Below are 21,310 nucleotides of genomic sequence, written 5' to 3'. Positions count from 1 at the left end.
AGAGAGCTGAGTTTCACTTGTCTGCGGAAGGAGCAGTTGCAGACAAGGAAGGTTGCAGACAGGAGGTGTCCTTGTTTTGGGGACGTCTGGAGGGACCCGTGGAGCTGCCGGGGCACACTGAGTGAAGGCACGGGCAGAGGGCACTAGGCCTTTGGGGGCCGGTGGAGAGGGGCCGCTCCGGACAACTTAGCCATCGTGTGGAAGTCAGAGATCTCGTCTCCCCCCAATTTTCTGGGTGCCCCAGGATATGTACTGCCGCTGTGCCTTTGCTGGCACATTGGGTAGAGACTCCCCAGATGTCCCGACTGGGTGAACATGAATCCTGTATAACTCCAAACTCCGTCACAAAACCACAGTGTGGCTTAGGTTAGGAACCCTAACACGCATCGCCACTTGGCTGGCAGTTTGGGGGCAGACTGTTCTCTTGGATGCAGAGAGGGCCCTTGTGGTCCAGGGAGAGCAGAACCCAGAGGCCATAATGAATGCCTTCTCGAGGTGCCCTTCGAGGGCTTTCAGCTGCGGGGCGGGGTGACGCCCCCCCACCATCCCCGGGACAGGGCCTTTCCCGGGGCCACTTCGTTTCTCCTGAATTAATTACTTTTTACATGCTAAATGTAAATTACGGTTTTAAATGATCAGGGACACTTTCAAACATGTTCGCAATGGGAGAGAACGGTATAAAGAACCTCACACCCAATACCCAGCTTCAAGAAATACCCATTCCTGCACAGTTTTGCTTTGTTTATATTTCCCTCCAAACTGGATTCTTTTAAATCAAATTCCAGACAACACATCATGCTATCTGGAAAAGCTTCGATTGGTCTCTCCCTATTATTTATTTATTTATTTTAAAAAGATTTTATTTATTTATGTGACAGAGAGACAGCCAGCGAGAGAGGGAACACAGCAGGGGGAGTGGGAGAGGAAGAAGCAGGCTCCCAGCGGAGGAGCCCGATGTGGGACTCGATCCCTGGAACGCTGGGATCACGCCCTGAGCCAAAGGCGGACGCTCAACGACTGTGCCACGCAGGCGCCCCGGTTTCTCCCTTTTAAAATGCAAGTAATCCGTGTTCTTGACAAGGGGGGAAATGTTTTTAATTAAAAGAGGAAGAAGATGACACATATCCCAATCACCTGGTGTTGATTTACATGGGGTGGCTCCGGCAGAGGGAGTCACTCAGGTTGGGTTCGAACCTCTGCTTTGTCGCCTGCAGTTACGTGACCTGGGCAAGGTGCCCCTGAGGGCCTCGGCTTCCATGGGTATAAAATGCACACGGAAAGTGTGCGTGTCCCACCTAGGGTTGTTGTGAGCAGGAAAGACATGGTTGCCATCGGCTCGCGCTCGGTAAGTGCTCGGGACAGACGGAGCATCCTGCCTGGTCTAAGACCTATGACGTGCTTGGCATCAGAGCTCCACAGAAGGCGCAGCTGCTTCACCCACAGAATGGGAGCAGAACTGCTCAGGAAGGGAGGTGGCCCAGTGTGGGAGGGAACACTTCTGCTTGCCTGTGGGGTTTGGAATCTCAGATCCCTGGGCCATCTTAAATTGCTTCCAGAGGCTGACCTCAGTGCTGGGTTATTAACTAATCCACACCATCTGATCAGGGTGACTTTTGCCTTGGAATTCCACACCCTCTGGAGGGAAAGGAAGAGGAAGGCCTGAAAGGAAGATGTGGTCTAAACACGTCCGCTTTGCAGATGGGAAAACTGAGGCCCGACAAATGAAGCCACCAGGACCCCAGAGCTGGCTAATGGCAGAGCGAGGACCAGAGAGGCCCGGTTCCAGCCTCGGTCTTCACCTGTGAAATGGATAGGCTGAAAGCCTGGGAAATGTCAACTCTCCTGAGAGACTGAAGGTGCCGCAGGCGGAAGGCCCACCCCTTGGAGCCGGTCAAAGAGCTGCGGAGACGTTTATGAAGCTGGGGTGAGGGCAGCTTCTAAGAATCGGGGCCATGTGTTTTTTCCCAAGAGACTTTTGAAAGCAAAGCTTGCAGGGACCCTTCTCTTCGAGACAGGAGGTCATAGCCGAGGTATCTGGCCAGATGCAAACAACTTCCCTCTCTGTTCTTGTTAACGCTGATAAAAGGGCTTCCTTCCGCATTCTCAGGATCGGCTTTTCACCCCTTGCCGCTGGCCGACTCAGCCACCAGTCTCCTTCTTGTCACACTATCCTCCCACTGCCCCCACCCTCTCGCCGCCCTCCGCTTGACCTTGTCCTAGACCGTCCTTTTGGCAGGATTTGGGGTCCACTCGACTCTCCGCACCTCAGCTGGTTCCTTCTCTTCTTTCTGACACTGGTGGGTTTGTGTTTCACTTCTCCACCGGGGCGAGGGGTGGAGGCAGGCAGGGTGATACACCGCCTTATTTCTGGCAGCTGTGGTGGGCCTTGGGGGCAGAAGATGTCTAGTTCTGGTTCTGCCGGCAGACACGCCTCTCCACCTGGCCAGCTCTGGTTTCCTCTTTCGCACCCTGGGGACGGTCTTGTCTGCCTCGTAGGGTTTGGCGGTGGAAACCGGTGCTAGTGACTAACACAAACTGAGCGTCTACTATGTGCCAGGGAGAGCGCGGGATGGCTCTCCGGCAAGCCTCACGGCAGCGCTGTTGCACATATAGACTTGCCCAGAATCACAGGGAGTGAGGGGTGGAGGCGGGATTTGGAGCCAGGTTCGGGCCTCCAGAGCATGAGCTCTTAACCACATCACCACACTGTCTTCCTAAAAAGTAGCATCTGTATGACACACCTGGAGCTAACTAGCAACAGAAGCTGCAGATCTCCTCCATTTGCACGCCTGCCATATTTGAGCAGCAACTACAGACGGGGTGCCCCCGCCACTTATTTCACTAAGCTGGGGGGGAGTGAGGCATCTAGTCTATACCTTCACGGGCATTATCCCGTCGTATTGATGAGGGAAGTGGCAGCTCAGAGGTCAAGGGACTGAGCAGGGTCATATAGCTAGTCAGGGGGCGGGGGGAGCAGCAGGGAGATTTGACGGCATCCTGAGTCATTCATTCCATTACTGAGCTCCAACTGTATACCAGCCTGCATGTCAAGCGTGGTTTTAAAGGGGGGTCTGCAACAGGGTTCCCGCCCTCTCAGGGCTTACACTCGAAGAGGTGGGTGGGTAATAATTTGGTGACAGATTTTTGCAGCTAGGCTCATACCACTCTGCAGGGCGGTTTCCCTTGCACTGTCCACATTGAAATCACAAACAGCAGCCAGCTCACCATTAATTGCCAGAATGGATGGAGCTACCCAAGCAACAGAGCTCTGGAGCTAGACCCTGTGGCCACAGGTCATTTGGAGTGAACTCGAATGGCCTGCCATGCCCCTGCTGCCTCTCGCTCTCCTGGTAACATCCAGCAGCTGCCAGGCCTGCAGGCGAGGGGCCCCCTGGGGCTGGCAGCGGGCTGGGTGGGGCCTTGACTCAGAGCCACCAACCGAGCTCTGTCTGAACACTTCCCCTCCTGCACGCCAGAACACCCATTTGGAAACCAAGGTGAAAAGAGGGTGGAGCCCAGTCTGGGATTTGAGCCTGGGCATTGACAGCTGTGTGGTCTTTCTCTGTCCCCCGTCTCCTCCTCCTTCCTTCCTCAGTAAATGCGCGTTCATTCGAGCAGAGCCAACCTGGCCGCTGAGGCACTGAAGGGTCACCTTGAATTTTTAAAAATCTCTGTCAACCCCTCTCCCTTCTTCCCCCTCTCTCAACCTCTCCTCAACCAACTGACTCTTGTTTAAGTTCCCTTCTCTTCTCTCTTTTCCCTCTGCTGGGCCTTCCCCTTCATTTTGGGCACACGTTGCTGGCAAGGAGAACCATTTTCTCCCACCCCATACCTTTTCTCCTTGTTTGTTTGTTAAGAAAAAGTTGTCTTTACCCCCTGCCTTCAAAATAAATATTCTAAGATTGTCTTCTCCCTTCAAAAGACATTCGTTTCATATACTTTGATCACAGTCACTGGCGGGATTGCCTTTGTGACAAATGTCCTTTAGTCATCCTGCTCTTGGTGAAAGACACACCATTAATCCTACTTGCCTGTCAGTGTGTTGGAAAGAAGACCTGAACCCAGTCCAGCTTCCCTTTCTGCAGACTGTCTGCTGAGAGGCTTGACCACCACAGGGCTTTCCTGACTAGGACAGAGGCACAGGCCGAGAGTGGGGAGGGAGTGGAGCGTCGAGTGGAGTCAGAGTCTTCCAGCTCTAGGCCCTGGGACCTCTGTTGTCTGTCCTCAGCAAAGTGCGCAGAAGGCACGGTGCCTGGCTTGTCGGATTCCTGCAAGCCATGACCAACGGGGAGTTACTGAAAACATATTCCTCAACCACAAAAGTGTTTGTTCAGTCACGGTTGGTCAGAATGCATGAGAGCAAGAGGGAGACGAAGAGCAGGAGGAAGAGAGAAAGGGAGAGCAGAGACATGGGAAGAGAGATGGTGAGGAAGTCCAGCCAGAGAAGGGGCGTGAGAGACACGGACACAGGACACAGCAAGCGACAGAGGCAAAAAGAAGGAGAAAAGACACAAAAGGAGAGAATGGGAGAGCCAAGGGAGTAGCAGAGTCAGAGAAGGGACAGGACAAAAGGAGGGAGAGCCTTGGGGGAGAAAGGAGAAACTAACAGGAAAAAAACGCACAAAGAACCACAGATTTTTAGAGCTGAGAGGGACCTTGAGAGTTGCTTCTTGATTTGGCCAACACAGAATCTTCCAGGCCCAGACTGCCTTGGTTGCCTACTTCCTAGCTGTGCAATTGAGAAGGGCTACTAACTGATCATGCCTCGGTGTCCTCAACTGCGAAATGCAGACAATAGTCCCTACCTCACAGGGTGCTTGGGAGGACTGCCCGAGTTAACAAATGGTCAAGAATGCCACTTCTGGCTGTTACCATTTATTGAGCATTGATGTAGCAGGAAGTGTGTGGTGTGGGACCCAAAGATGCCCCAGACCCTGACCTATCGTTGGAGGTGGGGGGGGGGGTGTATGCTCTGGTTTTTCCTGGGCTGTCCAGTTTATTTGTGGTCATTAGTCACATCCCCCTTTCACTCCCCAAAGTGCCCAGATGAAGAGGATAGGCTTATCTCACTGGATTTCTGGGGCAGAGGGTGTGAGCTAATTGGGCTGGGTTGGGCCTGCCGCAAACAACATCGCAAGCCTGCCGAAGGTGACATTGTGCCGGTGCGGCTGATGATGGCAGCTTGGGTTAGCACAGTTTCTAATTTTCCAAGAAAAGCTGGAAATCTAGGTTTTTATATAAAATCATCCTATTGTTTTTTAACAAACTTTATTTTTTTAAAATTTTTTTTCATAGACTTTATTTAAGACTTGCCTCCCATTAAAACGTTTCCAAATTTCTTTACAGTCCAGTAAAGCACACGTGTGGTTTGGGCCAGCAAGTAGTCCGTTTCCAACCTCTGCTAAAGGAAGTGACAGTCTACTGAGGGGAGCAAGACAAGTAAATAGGCCGTTACCACAGAGGCGATAAGGGTGGTGACCAAGGTGAGTTCAGGGTGAGTCAGAACCCAGAGCAGGGGCAGCTACTTTTCAGCTGGCAGGTGGGAGTCAGGGAAGGCTTCCTGAAAGAGGTGACCACTGAGCTGATTCCTGAGAGTTGAGTGGGAACAATTCCCAGAATTGATCATAATGATGACTAGAGCTTTTTGCCCTGTTGCTTTCTAGGTGTCTGGCACTGTTGTTAACAACTGTACGGGCATCACCTCACCTAACTAGCACAATAACCCTATAAATCGGGCACCTTCGTTACTCTCACGTCTCAGAAGAGACAGGCACAGAGAGAGTGAAGTAACTTGCTGCAGGGCACACCATCAACACGTGCCATGTGATTCCCCCGTGCAGGCTGTGAAGCCAGACTCCAGAAGATTCCGTGGAATAGCAGAAGGACATGTCCAAAGACGGCTGGGCACGTTAATGGACCTGAAGGGCCACTGCAGCTGCAGCTTGAGATGTATTTATAACGCAAGGCAAGGAAGTGCATTGCGGGCCGGCACCCAGGAGGCTGCCGGGGGTAAAACTCGCCCCTGCCCAGGAGCCTGGACTCTTTCTTGAAGACTAGAGTGAAATGCGAAATGCGAGAAGATTTAAAGATCAGCACAACACCCCCCCCCACACACACTTCCCTCCCTCCGTTTTATGGAAGAGAAAACTGAGGCCTAGAGTACTTCCCTCACTTACCTGAGCCCCTCCCCCCCACCCCGTGCCCCCTGCACAGCCCAGCTCTGGGGCCAAAGCTGGGCTCCCGACTCCCAAGGGACAGGGCCCCGCCTTAGGGAGTGTCGGGTGGGAAAGGAGAGGGCCCAGAACCGTGGGTTTCAAGACTTTCCACCGAAGATTAAAGAGTTATCTGAACAAGAGAAGTTAATCTGCTCGGGTTCTGTTCCCTCGCACGCCCTGGGTGGACCCGAGTTGTTCTTTTGGCCTCACCCTCCCCACCCACCGGCCTCTTGTGAAGGGAGAGCCTTTACAAGAAGATGACTCTTCCTTAGAAATCCTAGGTCTGGGCTTCCTCCGGGCCCAGCAACTAAAGAAGGGCGGCGGATCAGATGGGCTGAAGCCAGCCCTTTGAAACCACCCCTGGGTGGTAAGTAAAATCCCTGGAAACCCAAGCAGCCTGATCTGTGACAGGCCTGCCAGGGTGTAGCTGGGCAGGCGGGCAGAAGACTGACGGCCCTTCAGAGACAATTCCTATCTCTGCTCCCTGGGTTCATGCCCGCCGCTGATAGATTGATTCGTGTGCAACTGGGAGGGCCGTCCAGCCCAGACGTTTAGAGTGTGTCTTGTCCCGGCTTGATTGCAGGGCGGAGCGGTCTCACTGGGCTCAGAGCTCGGGGCTGGTGCGTCTGCGCTAATTTGCATGGATGGATTCAAAGTACCTGGTTGGCTCAGGGGGGTAGGGAGATCCTCCATGTGTATTACAGAGTGCCCCGCGTGACTCACAGCGGGCACTGTTCTAGAGCCCACGCGCAGCCGGTATCCCTGGTCTCATGGGACTCGTATTCTAGTAGAGGGGACAAAAACAATGAATGGACGGGGAATAAAACAAAGAATTTCAGAGACAGTGGAGGAGGTGACTCTAGACCAGAATTTCGCAACGTTGGCACTATTGCCATTTTAGGCTGGATAATTCTTGGTTGTGAGGGGCTGTCCTACGCATTGTAGGATACGTAGCATCTCTGGCCTCTGCCCGTTGGACGCGAGCCACAACACCCTGAGATATGACACCTAAAGATGTCTCCAGACATTGCCAAATATCCCCTGGGGGTAACGTCGCCCCTGCCTGATGGACAACCCCTGCTCTAGACCAGCGCTCTTCAGTGAAAATATAATGCAGGTCACATGCACAATTTAAAATTTTCTAGTACTCACATGAAAAAAGTAAAAAAGACACAGGTGAAATAAATTTTACAATATATTTAATTGTACCCAGTACATCTAAAATATTATCATTTTATCGTAATTAATATAAAAAGCTTTTAGAGAGATATTTCACATCACTTTTTTCTCACTAAATCTTCAAATTCTGGTGTATATTTTATACTCACAACACATCTCAGTTCTTTTGTTTTTAAAGATTTATTTATTTGAGAGAGAGAGCGAGCGTGCATGGGGGGAGGAGCAGAGGGAGAGGGAGACAATCTCAAGCAGACTCCCCGCTGAGGGAGCCCGATTTGGGGGAGGGGGGACTCAATCTCAGGGCTCTGATCCCTGTGACCTAAGCTGAAACCAATAGTCTGACGCTTAACCTACCCAGCCACCCAGGCGCCCCCTCACAGCACATCTCAATTCCGAGAGCACAATGCTAGACCTCCCATTGCTACTGCTTGAGTGACTCTCCTCCAGGCTCATCGGAAAGGCGGCTAGAAAGAGCCTTGCTACTCAGAGTGTCGCCCCAGACCAGCAGCAGTGGAGTCACCTGTCTGGTCAGAAATGCAGGATCTCAGGCCCCTCCCAGAATGGGCTGAATCAGAACCTGCATTTGCACGAGCTCCCCAGGTCACGTGTGTGTACATTAAAGCATGAGAAGCACTGGTGAGGAGATAGTAGTGCCCGGCGTCAGGCATCCTGGGGGGGACTGAAGTCCATGAAACAAAATAGTCGGGTAGCAGACACTGCATATTCCTATTAGCTAACCCGGGAGTCTCAAGTTTCCTCCATGCTCTGTCTCCAGTTGAGGTGGTGCTAAGTGGGAGCTGCGCCAGACCCCCTTTCCTCAGCCCACAGCTCCCCTGCCCAAGGGCCTTCCCCTAGGTTGGAGAGGGGTGGATAAGGAGGCAATTTCTGCTGCCAGTGATGGTGCCCCAAGAGGGGAGAACCTGAACCCCACTGCAGGGCCCGCCTGGGTGAGGAACCCATGTGGAGGCACCTAAGGGGCTTGGGCATGGGAGGAGGCTCTCATTCCAAACAGGGCTTGTGGGCACATGCAGAACGACTTACACACTCTCAGACACACTCTGTGAGCTGTCATGGGGTCATGGGGGAGTCTGGGAATGGTGGAGATTTTGAGGGAGTTGGGGGCAGACTCTGCCACGTACATGAACTTCCTGTCCCCAAGGCCAGAACTCTATAAAATGGTTATTAAGGAGCTAGGGGCTTATTGTTTTCCAAGTCCCCTCCCCTCACCTACCACCTGTCCTTCCTCAGGAAGGCCATATTCTAGGGGTAACCCCTGCATCTACCTGGGAGACCCAGCCCCCACTCCCAGCAGTCCAGGACCTGGGTATAACCCAGCTCTCCCTGCTGAATGTCAACTCCCCTTGATTTCTAGTTACAACACGTCCAAGTGAAAGGTGCTTATCTCAAAGCCCCGAGGCAGTCTTCGCTTGGTGCTCACTTCCTTTCTCTTTCATTGGGCCTCTGGGGGGACTCGAGAGGTCAGGCAAGGGCCGAAGCCAAAACCAGTGAGAGAGGGTGTTCCTGCAAGTGCCCGACCTCAGTCGCAGTGGAGTTCAGATTAAACAAATTAGCAGTTTTCAAGCAGAGATCAGCCAGCACGGAGGCATGAGGTGGGCATCAAAGGAGTGCCATTTGCCTTGGTTTTCGCCCTTCCCAGTGACCTACAACTTGATCTTGGGCAAGCCAGAGTGCTGCACTGGCGTTCATGGCTGTGGGTTCCTCTAGGGGTGCCATATGTGTGAGGATGAGTGCTGTAAACAATGAATAAAGCCCCAGTGTTTATCCCGCCTCCATTGTGATTCATAAATAGCTCCCTGCACTAGGCCAGGACTTTAAAAAGAGGCTAGAGAGGGCCGCCTGGGTGGCTCAGTCAGTTAAGCGTCTGCCTTCGGCTCAGGTCATGATCCCAGGGTCCTGGAATCGAGTCCGACATCGGGCTCCTTGCTCAGTGGGGAGTCTGCTCCTCCCTCTGACTGCTGCTCTCCCTGCTTGTGCTCTCTCTCTGACAAACAAGAATCTGAAGAAAAATAAAAAGAGGGTAGAGAAAGAAAAAAAGTGGGAGGGAAGGGGAGAAGGAAGGGAGGAAGGAGGGTGGGAGAGAGGAGAGAGAAGAAGGAAGGGAGGGAGGAAAGAAGGAAAAACTCAGGACTATATGAGGTAACCAAAAAAAGAAAGACGGAGAAAGGAAGCAAGGGAAAATGAGAGTGGAAGAAACAAAGACAACTAGATTAATGCGTACTTAACATCGTTATGGACATTTTACTGTTGTCTCTCCTTTTCCTCTTCATCTTCCTCCACCCTTTTCTTCTCCTCCATCTCATACCCATTTTGCAGGCAAGGAGAGGGAGACCCAGAGAGCTCACTTTGAGTGAGAATGCCTCGGGCTGGAGTGACTTTTACTAGCTTGATGACCTTGGATGGGTCACTTAATCCCCCTGGACCTCAGCTTCCTCATCTGTAAAATGGAACAATAATAACTACCTTGCAGGGCTGTTGAGTAAACAAGATAATACACACAATGCCTAGCAACTGTCTCATGTTCAAAACATGGTATGGATTATTGGCCTGATTACTTTTAAGTGAATTGTTGGAGGCCAGAGAGCTAGTGAAAAGCCAGAGTTTCGACTCAGGGCTGCTGAGTCCAGAACACAAACATTTCACCCCACCAGACTGACTCACTGACAAACTAGGAAAGTGGCGCCGAAATTGTAAACCCTCTCTCCCGCAGGTATACATTTATGCCAGGGGAGTAGACACCTATTATTTTTGCCTGCCCAGCAACCATTACCGTTTATTACGGAAGCAGCATCTATCTCTTTCTCAGGCTGTAAGGTTCTTAGTCTGTGAGATAATTTGGTTGGGAAGGAAGATGTCTTTCTAATGAGGTCTTAGGCCTGTAGAATGTAAGCCCAGAGCTACTGGAAGATTTTTGGCCAACTTGTGGGCTTACGAAGGCAGAGTTCAGAGGTCTAGATCAACAGGTCCCTGACATTATCATTTGGGCACCGGGATACAGCTGTGCCTAAAGCCATCATTTGGATTTTTCTCCCCCTAGCTAATTTGAATCCATTTTATGTCCCTTGCAACCTAGTGTCCCTGTCTGACTAATGCAACCTAGTGTCCCTGTCTGACTAATGCTAAGGCTCATGTACGTTAAACCATATCAGATTGACTCAACAATATAGAGACCAAAGAGGAAAAAGGCAAAACAAATAAATCAAAAACTTTCTCTTTCTCACCCTCTTTCATTTTATATGCATGGTACCTCTACTAATGGTTGCTAGATGAGTGTACAAACATGTCCAAGAAAGTCCCTTCACATTACCACTCATTAAAAACCTAATTACCTGCATAATAAACATCATGGTTCTTGTATGCATACCCGAACTGTCCACATGAAGCCTGTGTCCATTCCACAAAAATATATCAAGCTCTAATGCCGGTGCCTCTTTGAGAAAACCAGAGTTGGTAAAACCTAAAAATATATAAGTTTTACTAGTAGTTTGGAATTGTCCTTGTGGTTGAACTCCTCCAAAGAAAGAATCACTGAGCAAATATTTACTGTCCTCTTCCGTGTGCCACTCTCTCAGTTTGTCTTAATCAGGATAATCAAGATAAGTAGAACAATTCCATCATTTCTTAGATATTTAGCATTCCAACAGAGAACAAGCTGTCTCCTCTCCCTTCCCAAAGTTGTATGTCTCCCCTCTTTTGCTTATGGACTATGACTTGGCAGTCCAGGGTTTCGACCTCAGAGTTGGCTTTGGTTACCAGAGCCTTCATGAACCCATCTGCTGGGGTGTTGAGTCACGGAGTCAGGAAGAGGAATGTTTCCCACTGAACATCACACCAGAGCAGCTAGACTTGCAGCTAAGCTGGCTGTTGACTTAGCTGCCCCCGAGGGGAGAAGATGGGAGATGTGGGAGGTGGGGAGCCTGCTCGATGCAGACGGTCACCCCATGATGACCTCACCTGCCAAACCAGTGACTCACCCCCAATCCTCCCCCCTCCCTGCCAGATCTTGCTCATTTGGAATACCTGAGGGGAATACCAGGCTCCTGTATTTATCGAAAAGGCACGATTGTGAGCTATTTTTAAAGGTGTGACGTTTTCTTACTTTCAGGTGGCGGCAGCAGCCCCTGCAAAGTCAAGAAATGGGTCTTAGGTTAAAGCTGCTCCTGTTTTAATAAATGCAGGAGAATCTCCTTTTAAAAGACAAGTAGAATAAGAATGGAGAGGACTGAGGTGGTCGGTTTTCTTTGCCTTTTTTTCCCACTGTGGCAAAATAATATGTAACAAAATTTATCATTGTAACCATCTTTAAGTATACACGTGAGTGGCCTTCAGTACATTCACAGTGTTGGGCAATTATCACCACCATCCGTTTCTAGAACTAGTTCACCCTCCCAAACAGAAACTGCAGAGGCATTAAACAATAATCCCATTCCCTCCTCCCCCCCCTCCCGCCAGCCCTTGATAACTTCTATTTATTTTACTTTCTGTCTCTATAAATCTGTCTATGCTAGGTATCTCATAAAAGTGGAATCCTACAAAATGTGTCCTTTTGGGACTGGTTTATTTCACTTAGCGTAATGTCTTCAAGTTATCCATGTTGTAGTGTGTGTCAGAATTTGGGTTTTTTTTTTCAAGGCTTACTAATATTCCATTGTGTATATCTACCATATTTTATTTATTCATTCATCAGTCGATGGACATTTGGGTTGCTTCTACTTTTTGGCTGTTGTGTGTGGTTTAGATTTTGTCCTTGAAGACCACCTTTTAAAAAGTGGTTAAAAGGGGGTGCCTGGGTGGCGCAGTCGTTAAGAGTCTGCCTTCGGCTCAGGGCGTGATCCCAGCATTCTGCGATGGAGCCCCACATCAGGCTCCTCTGCTGGGAGCCTGCTTCTTCCTCTCCCACTCCCCCTGCTTGTGTTCCCTCTCTCGCTGGCTGTCTCTATCTCTGTCAAATAAATTAAAAAAAAAAAAAAGAAGAAGAAGAAGAAGAAGATTGAGCCCAGTGCCTGACATTGGGTGGGCTCTCAGTCAATGGTAGCTGCATTTAAATTATTACTGTGGATTTCTTATTCCTTCTTTAGAACTCTTTTTGCCCTGATCCTCTCAATCATTACTAACACATAAAGACTAAATGCCTGGTCTCAGTGCAGCAAAAAAAAAAATGCTTCAATTCAATGCACACGCTAGGAGCTCCCCATGAAGCTCCCCGAAGTGACTAAAAACAAACACTGCACCGAAGGTGAATGAAGCCAGTGAGCATTTTAAAGAGAATCGTAAGAAATTGCTCCAAAAAGATTAAAAAAAAAAAAAAACCCAAGAATTCAGAGTATTGAAAAGTCTGTTTTGCCAGGCACGTCCTGTCTTAGGGCTGTTCTTTGTGTTTCGATGGGGGGGGGTGGGAGTTGTTTCTTAGCCTGTTGGGTGAGAGTGCTTTGAGTCTTGATAATCCTGCATAATAAGGAAGGTGGCCCAGCAGGACGTCCCCCGGGGAGAAGCCAGGACCTGCAGTCCCATCCCACCGGGCGGGCACCGGCACCCGCACCGTAGAGCCCGTGGTTTCCCGAGTAGGTCCGGGTCACTCCTCGGGCAGGTTGGCCTCATCAGGGCTGCCAGGATGCTGTCGTCTCCATGACAACAGAGTGCGAACCGGAGACGCAGCTTGCGAGTGGTGTCATCCTCCGAAACCAAAAGCCCCCGCCCCCACACCGCCAGGGCCCCTGGCCGCAGGCAGTGGAATTCTTCTGGGAAGGCGGCTGACGTCGCTGGCGGCCGCTGCCCCAGCCCTGGCAGCGCTGATGCAAGCACAGCCCCGCGCCTGCAGGCAGGCAGCCCCCTGGGAGAGCTGGCGCAGCGCTCCGTCTTGTTCCCTTCCGGCCACCCCGCCCGGTTTTCCCTGTGAGGAGTCAACAGCTCCTGGGTGGTTCCTCACCGAAAGGTCCAGTGCGGGTGGGGGTGGAGGTGGGAATGTGTCTTTGCCTAAACCAGTTCTTCCCCTCTATTCTTCCCAGACTTCCTTGGAGAATCAGAGCATCCCAGCCCGACCACGTGTGTGTCAATAGGAAGGGCTCTCTGGCTCCCAGCCGCTACCGGGAGATGACCTGGGTTGCCTGAGATACCTGGTGCCCGCTGGTGCCAAAGAAACCGCCCCGATCGCGGGGGGATCTGGGTGGGGAGGTGGTGAAGGGCCGCCCAAGTGCAAGGTGTCCAGCCAGGGCTAGTCTCCATCGCCCTCTGCTGGGCAAACGAGAGAGTTACTCTAAAGTTCCCGCTGGGACCTCCCACAAACTTGGGGTGGGGGTGGGGGTGGGGAGCGGGGATGGGGCTGGCATATTAGAGCTCCCGCTCCTCATAAAGCAGACCAGGAAACTGAGGCTCAGAGAGGGCAAGGGACCTATCCATCGTCCGGCAACTACTCACATTGACACCCTCTCTGCACAACCTCTATGTCGGACCAAGTGAGAAGTCTTCCCACAGAGGACTCATCCTTGAGAACGTGTTGTACATGCCACTCTCCTGTGAGGCCTTTCTCCACCCCCGCCTCGCCGCACCGGTCCTAGCCGCCTGGGGCCTGCGACCCATCCAGGGGTATGCAAAGCTAAAACCCGTTTCCTGACAATAGTAAGGGGATATTTGCCATTGTCACTGTTTCTCTCCCAAGTGTGCACTAGAGTTTTCCAAAGACCGCAAGACACGTGGTGCAGCGACAGACTGCGGTAAATAGGAGAATCCAGCTGTCTTCTATTAAAGCAACATTCAAAGGATCCGCACAAATGTGCCATTCTGCTCTTAATTCTTTTTGTTTTAGAAAATACAGCTCCTCTCACAAAACGTGTGTTAATATGTAATATGTACTATTTTTCAATGAATTGACAATATTTAAAACATTGCTTTGTCTTAACTTCTAGAATGGCAAGTACTGATAGATAGAGCTTCCACACAAAAAAAGCTCATTAGGGTCCACCACAATCTTGAAGAGTGTAAATAGCTCCCCAGACCAAAAACTTTGAGAACAGCTGCTCTCTGGGAAGTGGCCTCTTCGCATAGATGTCCATTGACAGATGAATGGATAAAAATGTGGCATACACACACACACACACACACACACACACACACACACACACACAGGAGTATTATGCAGCCATCAAAAATGAAATCTTGCTATTTGCAATGATGTGGATAGAACTCAAGGGTATAATGCTGAGCAAAATAAGTCACTCAGAGAAAGGCAATTATATGATCTCACTGATATGTGGAATTTAAGAAACAAAACAGAGGATCATAGCGGAAGAAAGGAAAAAATGAAACAAGACAAAACCAGAGAGGGAGACAAACCATAAGAGACTCTTAATCTCAGGAAACAAATTGAGGGTTGCTGGAGTGGAGGGGGGTAGAGGGATGGGGTGGCTGGATGATGGACATTGGGGAGGGTATGTGCTATGGTGAGTGCTGTGAATTGTGTAAGACTGATGAATCGCAGACCTGTACCCCTGAAGCAAATAATACATTATATGTTAATAAAACATCTCCATATATGTAGATCTGGACAGAATGTGTATGAAGCATGATCTGAAGTATTTACCTTGGCAATCATGTGGCTGTTCAATGACAGCATGCCAAGTTTACCTACATAGAAATGTTTAGTAACATGTAATTACATTTGAAAAAATAAAGTAAAATAAATTTATTTTTTAAAAAAAGAAAGTAGAGGCACCTGGGTGGCACAGCGGTTAAGCGTCTGCCTTCGGCTCAGGGCATGATCCCGGCGTTATGGGATCGAGCCCCACATCAGGCTCCTCCGCTATGAGCCTGCTTCTTCCTCTCCCACTCCCCCTGCTTGTGTTTCCTCTCTCGCTGGCTGTCTCTATCTCTGTCGAATAAATAAATAAAATCTTTAAAAAAAAATAAAAATAAAAAATAAAAAATAAATAAAAAAAGAAAGTGGCCTCTTCCGAGTCACTGTCACATCCCCCTCTCTATTATTTCCTTCACTGTCCCCTTTACTGGAGAAATGACTTTGTTTATTATTTATTTATTTACTTATTTATGAATCACCAGGGGGTCTCGTCAAAATTCAAATTTGGATTCAGTAGGTCTGGGCTGGGGTGAGGGTCTGCATTTCCAGCCGGTTCCCAGGTGCTGCCGATGCTGCTGGTCCAGGGACCGCACTTTGAGGACTGCTGCGTTAGCGTTTGCTCTGCCCTTTCTGACGGTGTTTGCGGGCCCCTCCTCAAGTGAAACAAATCAGACAGATATTCAATGTCAGCAGTGAGAACACAGTTAGGACCAGTTTGTCTCCGCTCCAGGGTAAGGACCAGTGGAAGAAATTGAAGGTCAGCTGATCTGCAAATTGGGAGAGGGAGCAAAAATGGAGTCAGGCCACAGAGGAATTGGAGCTACCTTTGAAAATACGCGTTGAGCTTTGAACGGTAAACTAAAGAGCAATTCAATTAGTGAGCGTTCAATCAAATATGCTAGGGGCTACGTTGCTGCAAGCTACTCATAAGACAGAAATTATGCTTCTTCAGCTATAATTCTGGAATCAGCTAGAATCGTCCCCAAATCTCAAAGCACATGGCAGACAGTTGAATAATGGGAATTTTAGTTGTCATGAAAAAAAACCTTTACTGCGAGAGGGGGAAAGAATCTAAATATGCTGTATAACATTTTTGCATTGGGGTGGAAAATGTATTTAAAACCAAACTGCATGTAACTGTTTCTGCTATCTAATTTGGGGTGGTAGTATAATTTACATCAGTGGAAAATTGAATATCTCTATACTGGGTCTTTCCACTTACAGAAGGGAAGGAAGAGGACTGACGTAAAACTTCTGCCAGTTGGGTTATATCACCAGAGAAGGGATTACAACTCAAATGCTTCCAGAGGCCAGACTTTTGAGTCACACAAACCCAGGATCCTGGTGGATTCTAGGGAAAAGGAACCGTCTCGCCTGGTGGAGGGGCAGCTTGCTGCTGCCACGTTTGATCGCGCCCCCACCCCGTGTTGTCACGTCTTCTCCAGAGTTTTGAAAGAAGCCCCAAACCAGGGTTTTAGGTGAGATGTGTCCATTTTTTTCATATCAGGAAAAAAAGTAAAATTGAATACACCATCGAACAGGTTTTTGTGCTGAGCCAAAGAAAGCAAATCTTCCAAACTCTGAGGCAAACGCAGTGGGAACCAGGTCAGGTGGGCCTTTCTTGGGCTGAGCGCTGAGGTTCAAGGCAGATGATATCTGAGGGGCGAGTGTGTGTGTGTGTGTGTGTGTGTGTGTGAGAGAGAGAGAGAGAGAGAGATGGTAAAGTGTCTTGCCTAATCGGATGGGGAGATTTCAGTATTTCTGTGGGAAAGGAGCAGCTCAGGGGGAAGGCAGTCTTGGGGAGCAAGTGTGAGGAAGAAGGGGGTGGGGGGAGATGGTGCACATGCAGGGACGGGGCGGGGGTGGTGTTGGGGATGTACCTCAGTTAGGTCAGGGAGTTTTTGGAGGGCTTGGGGAGAGGACCGAGGAAAGGAGCCTGTGTGGCACCTGCTGTCGGAGCTGAGCAGACAGAGGTTATCAGCGCCTGAGGTGAGATGCAGCTGAGATAAAATAGTCGGAAAGGGATTCGGCCTGGTGGCTGAGAGAACACGGCGTCCCAGGAGCTACCAGAAAAACCTGGGCTTGCCTCCGGAGGTCGATAGGGGCCTTGAGTCATGTGTATGTGTAAAGAGCAGGCAGGACCCAGCAGGTAGCCTCTGTAGGGTACTGAACTCCTGAAGCATGGGCCCTTGGTGCCACTGTTTGTCTTATTGGTAATTTGGGTAAAGTCATTTAGCTTCTCTGGGTTTGAGCTTGCCTTTAAAATGAGTAATAATAGCATCCATGTCACCTCCCAATAAGGTTCCCCTAGGGGCAGGTAAGGCACTATATGAGAAACGTCTGGTAAAAGAAGAGAACTAGAATAAACGTGAGGTGTTGGCTGACAGAGGCTACTCAGCTGGTCTGAGTGACGACACTAGTAAACAGTAACGACACCTAGGTGTGGGCTCGCTGCGCCAAGCGCCTGCCCTGCGGCGTCTGATTGAGTCTCCCTCACACGGGCAGAGTATCCCTGTCCCGGTTACACGGAGAGGAAAGCAGAGGTTCAGAGAGATAAACTAACTTGCCCAGGGTTACTTAGCTGACAACTGGTAGAACCAGGTCTGATTGACTCTGCTTATGATATTCAGAACTGCTCTGTGACGGGCCGTTTTGACGTGCACGCCTAGCACTACGCTGGCCCGCGTATCGGAGAGTATCGATCATATGTGCTTTTAAACACTACTGTGTTAGCATATAGACGTTCTTATTCACTAGGAGTTTAAATTGTCATTTTGGTCATTCATTCAATCTCACACCGAGGGAATATCTAGATGGTGCTACTGTTAAGAAGACAGTCTCTTGCCTTCACGAAACTTACAGGGTAACTACAGAGAACAGAATTCAATGATTACGACACCAGGTGGGAAAGGCAAGTGCTTTGGTCTGAGGGAGGAGAGGACATCCTAGCTGAGGCCTGAAGAATCAAGGGCAGTAAACCAAGGAAAGGCAAGGAGTAGAGACAGTGTCCCAGACAGAGGGAATCAAAACAAGCGGAGGGATGCCTGGGGGGCTCAGCTGTTAAGCATCTGCCTTGGGCTCAGGTTATGATCCCAGGGTCCTGGGATGGAGCCCCACATCGAGCCCCGCTTCAGGCTCCCTGCTTGGCGGGAAGCCTGCTTCTCCCTCTCACACTTCCCCTGCTTGTGTTCCCTCTCTCACTGCCTCTCTCTCTGTCAAATAAATAAATAAAATCTTAAAAACAACAACAACAACAACAACCCACAAACAAACAAGAAAGCCAGGAGGTGAGCAAGTGCCTGGGGTGAAGGAGGGAAGGAAGGTCAGACTCTGCGCCCAGCATGGAGGGTTCAGGGGCCAGTGGTGAGCAATGATGCTGGGGAGGTGGTCAGGGAACTTCAGATCACGCAGGGCCTTGTGAGTCACGTGAAGTCATATATAAATATATCTACATACGTACGCATTGTATATGTTTTCATTTTTCCCCCTTAAAAACCGAATCAGAATCATGCCTAATACAGTACTTTTATTTTATTTTATTTTTTAAAGATTTTATTTATTTATTCGACAGAGATAGAGATAGCCAGCGAGAGAGGGAACACAAGCAGGGGGAGTGGGAGAGGAAGAAGCAGGCTCATAGCGGAGGAGCCTGATGTGGGGCTCGATCCCACAACGCTGGGATCACGCCCTGAGCCGAAGGCAGACGCCTAACCGCTGTGCCACCCAGGCGCCCCTGATACAGTACTTTTAAATACAGATTTTATTTATTTATTTGACAGAGAGAGAGCGCACACGAGCAGGGTGACGGGCAGAGGGGGAGGGAGAAGCAGAATCCTTGTTGAACAGGGAGCCCAATGCAGTGCTCTATCCCAGGACCCTGAGATCATGACCTGAGCCGAAGGCAGACGCTTAACCAATGAACCACTCAGGTGCCCCTAGATTTTATTTTGAAGTAATCTCTCTACCCAGTGTGGGACTCAAACTTACAACCCCGAGAGCAAGAGTCACACACCCCACCAACTGAGCCAGCCAGGCGCCCCAAGTTTTGACACTTCTATACACCTGGGAAGCCATCACCACAATCCAGAGAATCAAGAGAATGACTTCTGTCACTCTCCAAGGTTACTTCTGCCTTGAAAATCTCTCCCTCCTGCCCCTTGCAGCCAAAGTAACTGCTGATTTGCTTTGTTACTATCAGTCTGCGTTTTCTAGAATTTTATCAATCGAATGTTTCAAGTCAATGGAATCATACACTGTGTACATTTTTATCTAGCTTCTTTCACTCCCATAATGTGAGACTCATCCCTGCTGTTGTATGTAACATGCTTTGTTCCTTTTCATTGCTGAATAAAGTCCTCTGCTATTTTGAAACCTGCTTCTCCCACTTAATATATCAAGATCGCTGGCTCTAGGTCAACTATCAGAATTCAAATATCAGCCATGCCTTTAACAAACAGACAAGCTTGGGCAAGAGACCTCAATATGTTACCCCATTTCCCCTGACCTCAGTGACCATGTCTGTTTTAAAATTGGATCATAGCAGTACCAGCCTGGTAGGCATGTTGAATGTTAAGTGAGAGGATGTGTATGCCTGTGCCTAGTAATTGCTCAATAAAGTCATCAGGAGTAGTATTGCTACTATTACTGCTAGGGTTCATACCTGGTACTTTTGTTTTTAATTTTGGGGTTTTTTTGGTTTGTTTTTTTAACTTTTGAGCTTCGATTTTTTTTTTTAAGTTTCTTTAAATAATCTCTATACCCAATGTGGGGCTTGAACTCACAACCCCGAGATCAAGAGTCCTGTGCTCTACCAGGCACTGAGCCAGCCAGGCTTCCCTAAGGCACATTTTAAGAGAACATCAGACATAGCCGTGGAATGCTGATGTGACCTGAAGCTGGAAAGCTGGGAGCAGAGACCGAGTTCCCTTTCTGGTGAAACCAGGAGCTCCAGGGTGGGGGACAAAGCCGGTTCCTTCACCACTCTGCTCCCCAGATTCTCTTCCTCAAGCCTGGTGGCATCCAAAGTGGGGTTCGTGATGCGAAAGAACTTAAAGGTTCTCTATGGGCAAGAAAAAAGGGGAAGCTGGGTTAACTGCAATCAATTTGGTCACGCAGACTGTCGTGCCTTATCATTCCAACCCCAAAGCCCCACATCTTCTTTGATTGCTTGCTCAAATAACAGATTAAATCATCTCTAACATGCAATAACTATGTTATGTTTAAACAGAAGTGTCTCCAAAAGACAAATACTGTATGATTTCATTCATATGTGGAAGCTAAAAAAAATAACAAATGAGCAAACAAAACACAACAGAAAGAGACTCATAGATACAGAGAACAAACTGGTGGTTACCAGAGGGGAGGGGCGGTGTGGAACAGGAGAAATAGGTGAAGGGGATTAAGAGATACAAACTTCTAGTTATAAAATAAACAAGTCACTGGGTTCACTGGGATGTAATGTACAGCATGGGGAATCTCGTCCATAATATTGTAATAACTTGATATGATGACAGATGGTGGCTAGACTTATCATGGGGATCATTTCATTATGTATAAAAATATCAAATCATGATGATGCACACCCAAAACTAATAGGATATTGTATGTCAGTTATGCTTCAATTAAAAACACAAATTAAAAAAGAGAATTTTCTCCAAGGTTTACCTGCAAAGGAGGTGTCTGCCTTGAGTCCTGACCACAGTGATATAAAGCCTGCAAAACTTTATCTGCACTATGCTATCCTTTCAGTGCTCCATTCTATCATCTTCCGGGGCTGGATGGCCAACAGCAAAGAGAGCCATGTTTTCTAATAGGAATACACCTAAAACCCCTGGCTTTGGAGTCAGGTGAGACCTGAGTTCAAATCCCAGTCTTACCAAATATTAGCTGTTGAACTTGAGCTAGGTACTTTAATTCCTCTGGGCCTCATCTTTTAAGATAAAAGTCCTCCCCAAATTCATGGATGTGTTTTGAGGGCTGAAGGAGAAAGAGGAGGTGTGCAAGCCCTGTGCGGTACCTGGCACAGGGAGAATGCCCCACATGGCAAGTGAGGGGGGTGCCATAAACCTGTGTGTGCGTGCGTGTGTTTCAATAAACACTTTCTCTAAGCCTTCTGTTTCTCTGTCCCTCCTTAATCACACCTTGTACAGCAGTCTGCCTATTTTAGGCATCTCACCAGCTGGACATGAGGTCCCATGAGGAACAGTCAGAAGGAACTAAGGCTGTATAAGCCAGGAACTAAGTGGGACATGAAAATTGTCTTTTAGGAAGGGCTGCCATAGGAAAGGTGTATTTAATTAGCCTGTTTCACCCCAAAGGCCTCAGACCC

General features: G+C 49.1%; 1 long non-coding RNA gene across 3 annotated transcripts; it reads left to right on the top strand.

Moving 5' to 3' along the window:
• The first annotated feature begins 973 nt into the window (after positions 1-973).
• LOC103669595 lies at positions 974-6,360 on the top strand. Of its 3 annotated transcripts, XR_570345.2 has the most exons (4): positions 974-1,345; positions 1,606-1,924; positions 5,347-5,483; positions 5,664-6,360. It is a non-coding gene; the product is annotated as an uncharacterized LOC103669595 (long non-coding RNA). The 3 variants fall into 3 exon arrangements; XR_005834527.1 differs by having other exon boundaries at positions 974-2,030; XR_570344.2 differs by having other exon boundaries at positions 975-1,924.
• Positions 6,361-21,310: the final 14,950 nt, after the last annotated feature.

This window comes from Ursus maritimus, unplaced genomic scaffold (assembly GCF_017311325.1).
Source record: "Ursus maritimus isolate PB19 unplaced genomic scaffold, ASM1731132v1 scaffold_14, whole genome shotgun sequence".
In the NCBI taxonomy this organism is placed as follows: Eukaryota; Metazoa; Chordata; class Mammalia; order Carnivora; family Ursidae; genus Ursus; species Ursus maritimus.
Note: the sequence above shows the minus strand (reverse complement) of the source record. Positions and strands in the feature narration are given on the sequence as shown.